Source organism: Herpailurus yagouaroundi, unplaced genomic scaffold (assembly GCF_014898765.1).
Source record: "Herpailurus yagouaroundi ecotype Mexico unplaced genomic scaffold, PumYag 141, whole genome shotgun sequence".
NCBI classification, from domain to species: domain Eukaryota; kingdom Metazoa; phylum Chordata; class Mammalia; order Carnivora; family Felidae; genus Herpailurus; species Herpailurus yagouaroundi.
In genome coordinates, this window is record NW_024412396.1 from 13,310,209 (window position 1) to 13,316,208 (window position 6,000).

General features: G+C 37.3%; 1 protein-coding gene across 3 annotated transcripts in view; it reads right to left on the bottom strand.

Annotated features, from left to right (window-relative positions):
- Window positions 1-6,000, bottom strand: part of BAZ1A (bromodomain adjacent to zinc finger domain 1A) — a 95,354-nt gene that overhangs the window by 73,504 nt on the left and 15,850 nt on the right. The gene's annotated exons all lie outside the window — the stretch shown is intronic.

Consider the following 6,000-nt stretch of genomic DNA (forward strand, 5'->3'; position numbering starts at 1 on the left):
TATTATAGGTTTTAATGCTAATTTTCTTTTACTTCATATGACTAAAGCACTTAAAGCATTCCAGCTATAAAGCTATAGGAAATAGGGGCGCCTGGGTGGCGCAGTCAGTTAAGCGTCCGACTTCAGCCAGGTCACGATCTCGCGGTCCGTGAGTTCGAGCCCCGCGTCGGGCTCTGGGCTGATGGCTCAGAGCCTGGAGCCTGTTTCGGATTCTGTGTCTCCCTCTCTCTCTGCCCCTCCCCCGTTCATGCTCTGTCTCTCTCTGTCCCAAAAATAAATAAACGTTGAAAAAAAAATTAAAAAAAAAAAAAAGCTATAGGAAATATACTTTAATACAGTTAAAAAGCTCAGGGTGCCTGACTCTCAAGCGTCTGACTCTTGATTTCAGCTCAGGTCATGATCTCTCGGTTCACGGGATTGAGCCCCACGCTGGGTTCCACACTGACGGGGGCAGAGGGAGCCTGCTTGGGATTCTCTCTCTCACTCTCTCTCCCTGGTCCTCCCCCTTGCACACTCATGCTCCTTCTCTCTCAAAATAAATAAACTCAAAAAAAAAAAAATACAGTTAAAAGTTTTAGTTGGTTGGTCAGTATTATAATGCCAAGTATCAGTTTCTCAGATTAAAAAGAATTCTGCGATCTTTATTTTACAGAGCAGTTCTAAAAATAATACTGAACAATAGTCTCTTATGCTCCCTAACCAGATAACACTTTGTAAATTTTAAATCTAAGTAGTATGGGGATAATATTTGGGAAAATCTGGCTATAAATGAAACTCTTCTGGAAAACAGTGCGGAGGTTCCTCAAAAAATTAAAAATAAATCTAGCCTATGACCCACTGCTAGGGATTTACCCAAGGGATACAGGAGTGCTGATGCATAGGGGCACATGTACCCCAATGTTTATAGCAGCACTTTCAACAATAGCCAAATTATGGAAAGAGTCTAAATGCCCATTGACTGACGAATGGATGAAGAAGATATGGTTTATACATACAATGGAATACTACTTGGCAATGAGAAAGAATGAAATCTGGCCATTTGTAGCAACGTGGATGGAACTGGAGGGTATTGTGCTAAGTGAAATAAGGCAGAGAAAGACAGATACCATATGTTTTCACTCATATGTGTATCCTGAGAAACTTAACAGAAGACCATGGCGGGGGGGGGGGGGGGGCGGGAGTTACAGAGAGGGAGGGAAGTAAACCATAAGAGACTCTTAAATACTGAGAACAAACTGAGGGTTGATGGGGGGTGGGGGAGAGGGGAAAGTGGGTGATGGGCATTGAGGAGGGCACCTGTTGGGATGAGCACTGGGTGTTGCATGGAAACCAATTTAACAATAAATTATTTTTAATATTAAAAAAACAAAAAGAAACTCTTTGGTACAGTTCCAATTTTGCTATTTCCACTGATTTAATTTACATAGGGAAAAAGATCTATCAGTGAAAGGTCAGAAATTATTTGGAAGAAAATACAGTTTATTATTTTCAAAGGGAAAATTCATACAAGGCTAGCAAACAAATAACTTTCTCCAGCCTCAGAAAAAGTGAATAGCTTTTTAGGAACCAGTAGTTTAACCAGTTTATGCAAAACCAATTAGAAATGATGCACATCTATGTATTTTGATATAAGAAAATATCTAGGGGCGCCTGGGTGGCGCAGTCGGTTAAGCATCCGACTTCAGCCAGGTCACGATCTCGCGGTCCGTGAGTTCCAGCCCCGCGTCAGGCTCTGGGCTGATGGCTCAGAGCCTGGAGCCTGTTTCCGATTCTGTGTCTCCCTCTCTCTCTGCCCCTCCCCCATTCATGCTCTGTCTCTCTCTGTCCCAAAAATAAATAAACGTTGAAAAAAAAATTAAAAAAAAAAAAAGAAAAAGAAAATATCTAAACCACTACTAAGTGAAAAAGCAGATTGATATTTTTTTTAAATTTAGTGTAGTATAGAAAAAAAGAAAACTATGCACTAATTTTTGACAGTGATTATCTCTGAAAGAGCACTTGGGAAGTGCACTCTAGGCCTTCACCTTTTATAATTTTCTCTGATACATAGAGATCTTTATGGGAGAAAAAGCAGATTTTTAAAAAAATTATAAAGCTCAGTCTTAATAGGCAGAGCACACAATTTTTATAGTTCATGTAAAGACTTTAGTTTTTTACAGAAGTTTTTAAGATTCACAGCAAAACTGAGAGGAAGATATTGAGATTTCCCATATACCCCTTGCTGCCCCACATTCATAGCCTCTCCAATTATCAACATCCCCCTACCAGAGGTACATTTGTTACAAGTGATGAATCTACACTGACACATCATTCTTATTTGAAGTCTGTAGCTTACATTAGAGCTCAATCTTGGTGTTATACATTCCATGGGTAGACAAATGTATATGACATGTATCCATCATTACAGTACACAGACTATTTTCACTGACTTAAACAGCCGCTGTGCACCACCTATTCACCTCTCTCCAGCTCCACCTCAGTCACGGGCAACCACTGATCATTTTACTGTATCCACAGTTTTGCCTTTTCTAGGTCATAAGTTAGAATCATACCATATGTACCCTTTTCAGATTGGTTTCTATTACACAGTAATAGTCATTTAAGGTTCCTTCTCGTCTTTTCATGACTTGATAGCTCATTTCTTTTTAGCACTGAACAATACTCCATTATGTGGATGTACCACAGTTCATCCATTCACCTAGGAAAGGACGTTTTGGTTGCTTTCAAAATTTGGAAGTTATTAATAAAGCTGCTATACACATTCATCTGTAGGTCTTTGTGGACATTAGGTTTTCAACTCCTCTGAGTAAATACCAAGGAGCATATAACTTTTGGAAAATTCGGGGTCACCTATCCATATCATGAGAATTAAAATGAAAGCATATGGTACACTGCCTAGCATGCAGGAAAAGTTCAATAAATGCTAGTATACTCTCAATTCTGCAATGCCTTCTAATGCTACCAAACAATATACTAAGCCAGGCCAGTATACTTAACCATTAGCTAGTAGTTAATGTTTATTCCATCTCCTTCTTTCCTGTCAGGTGCCACTTCTTACTGTCAATATACCTACTTTTTAGAGGTACCCCCTCACATCTGTTGCTTCAAACTCCTGTGAACTCCTAGAATATCTTGACTGTACTTATAAAATGTCTGAAAACAAGTTGCCCAAAGTCCACTTTAATTTTAAAAGACAACCAAATACACAATTATATTGATTCAATTTTTCAGATTCTCTCAAACTCTAGCTCTATCCTTCAACTGAAAGATGACTCACAAATCTAAAATGTGTATTTGTTGTGTGGTTTTCACCTTATTTTTCCTGATTTAATTTTCCAGTTCCAGGGTAGGGTGGAGAAGATGGGTTTATGCTTAACTTAAATGCTTAAGTTCTAGATCACCATCCTCCCAACACTTCACTAAACAATGATAATTAGCATTAGCTTGTGTAGCATTTTTTAGAAGACCACGTACAAACGTGGGATGGCTATCTTCAAAACCAAACAACTGTCTTTCTTAGTGAAATTAACTGTGGGGTTTCTTTTCAAAGCTACAACTGAGAAATTTGATTCCTGGTTACAGTGTCCCAGGCAATTATTGTAGCCTCATATCCACTATGGATATCTCTCATGAAACAATCCCCCTTCCCCCACCAAACTGCACGGTCCCCAATATGCACATTCAAATACTAGTAAGACACTGCTATCAAATGGCAACGTTATGTAATACAGATTTAAAAAATTCACATTCATTATATCATTTCATCCTGTGTGGCGAACCTGGGAGGGGCAGGGATCTATTTAATAGATGAAAAAAGACAAAAGCATAAAGAGTTTAAAATACTTGCTCAGAGCAAGTAAATGGCAGAATCCAAAACCAAGGAGGCAATGATACAGTTCCAGTGAAAGAAATTACAGTGATTTTATAAATCAGTTCTATCTGAATTAAAAAAAAAAAAACTGTTTTTTAAAGTAGGCTCTACGCCCAACACAAGGGCCGAACTCATGATCCTGAGATGGAGAAATCACTCAGTCTTTACCGACTGAGCCAGTTAGGCACCCCAGTTCTACCTCAATTTAAATCCTACCACTTACTACTTGTAAGACTGGAATGGAAGCTCCATGACTGTTTTGTTCACTGCTGTATTTCCAGCCTCTAGAACAGTGTAAGTACACAGGAGATCAGTATATGTATGATAAACATTATAAAAAAATCACTTGACTTCTTTGGACCTCTGTTTTCCTCATCTGTAAATGGAAACAATAAGGTCTTATCTGCTGGCATAATATGTACATAAAGCATCTGGCAGGTATTTAAAATTAATAGACCCGACTCCTAGTTTAGGGTTCTTTACATAAGACCACCATAACACTCTCACTTCTTCTGTAGGCTCTAAGGAAGTAGCTGAGAACAAATGTCTGTACAACTGGTAGGCAAGCTGGGTGGTAATCAGGATGGAGGAGATAAAGAGCTAAATCCTTCCCTCAGTCAAGTAGTCAGCTGTTCTCTTTACTATTCTGCCATAGCAATGACAAAGATCTTCTAGAAGAATCTGTTAGCTGATTGCTTATTTCAAAACAGAAAGTCTTGTTGATTAGGGAAGCACCTAATCTATACTTATAAAAGGCAACAAGAAAGAGGGGAGGAATACTGAAAGGTAAACGAGACAAGAAGAAAAGAATACTGAGATGAAAAGATCCAGAATACCTATACTTATTAACTCAACCTAAGAATGGCCTCTGTCCCATTTCTCTGTAACTCAGCATGTTCTTTCCAGTAAATCTAATTCTAGAGGATGAAGCAGTCTTGAAGACCACTAGTAAGTACTACCAGAGACAGAAACAAAAGGTTTATGTCATTAATAAGTAGAAACAAAAGTTAAAAGCAAAGGGAGATGGTACTACAAATGGTACCATCAAGAAAGTGAAAAGACAACTCCTAGAATGGAAGCAAATATTTGCAAATCACATAAAGGACGTGTATCCAAAAACACAAAGAACTCTTACAACTCAGTAATAAAAAAGATAAAGAACTGAATTTAAAAATGGGCAAAGAACCAGAACAGACATTTCTCCAAAGAAGACACATAAATGATCAGTAAGCACATGAAACAATGCTTAACACAGTCATTAGGGAAATGCAAATCAAAACTGCCACAAGATACCATTCCACACCCACTAGGATGGCAAAATAAAAGAGATGGACAATAACAGATTGTGCACAGATACGACTTGGTGAAGATGTGGAGAAACTGCAACTCTGATACACTGGTAGTGGGAATGTCAAATGATGCAGTAGCTCTTGGAAGTGTGGAGGTTCTTCAAATGCTAAACACAGAGTTACCATACAACTTAGAAATTCTACTTCTAGGTGTATCCCCAAAAGAACTGAGAACATATGTGCACACAAAAACTTGTACATGAATGCCTATAAGAGCATTATTTAGAATAGCCAAAAAGTGCAAACAACCTAACTATCTGTCAACTGATGAATAGACAAAATGTGATAGATCCATACGGTAGAATTTATCATTAAAAATAAAATACTGATACATGCTACAATGTGGATAAACCCTGTACACGTTACACTAGGGGAAAGAAATAAAGTTACAGAAAACTATGTATGATTCCAATATAAAAAGTTTTAATGCAAATAAAGATTACTATGATAAATATTAATGACTAGATAATCACAAATGCTTAAGACTTCAGGAAAGCAGCAATAATTCAATAATTTTTAACTTAGTGCCACAGATAATATCATTTAAATTTTTTTATATGAAAAATTCATTCTTTTCTTGAAGAGCTGCGAAAGAGAACTTAGTGGAGTGTATAAAACTCAATCCTCATATTATCAAAGGAGCTTACTAAAACTCAGGAAGAAATACATGCATATCTTAAGTATTAGGTAACACAATGAGGACAAAGTAGATGATCTTTAAGTTTTGGTTTTTTTTTTTTATTTTTTTTTAAAATTTTTTTTTTTTTTATTTTTTTTTTT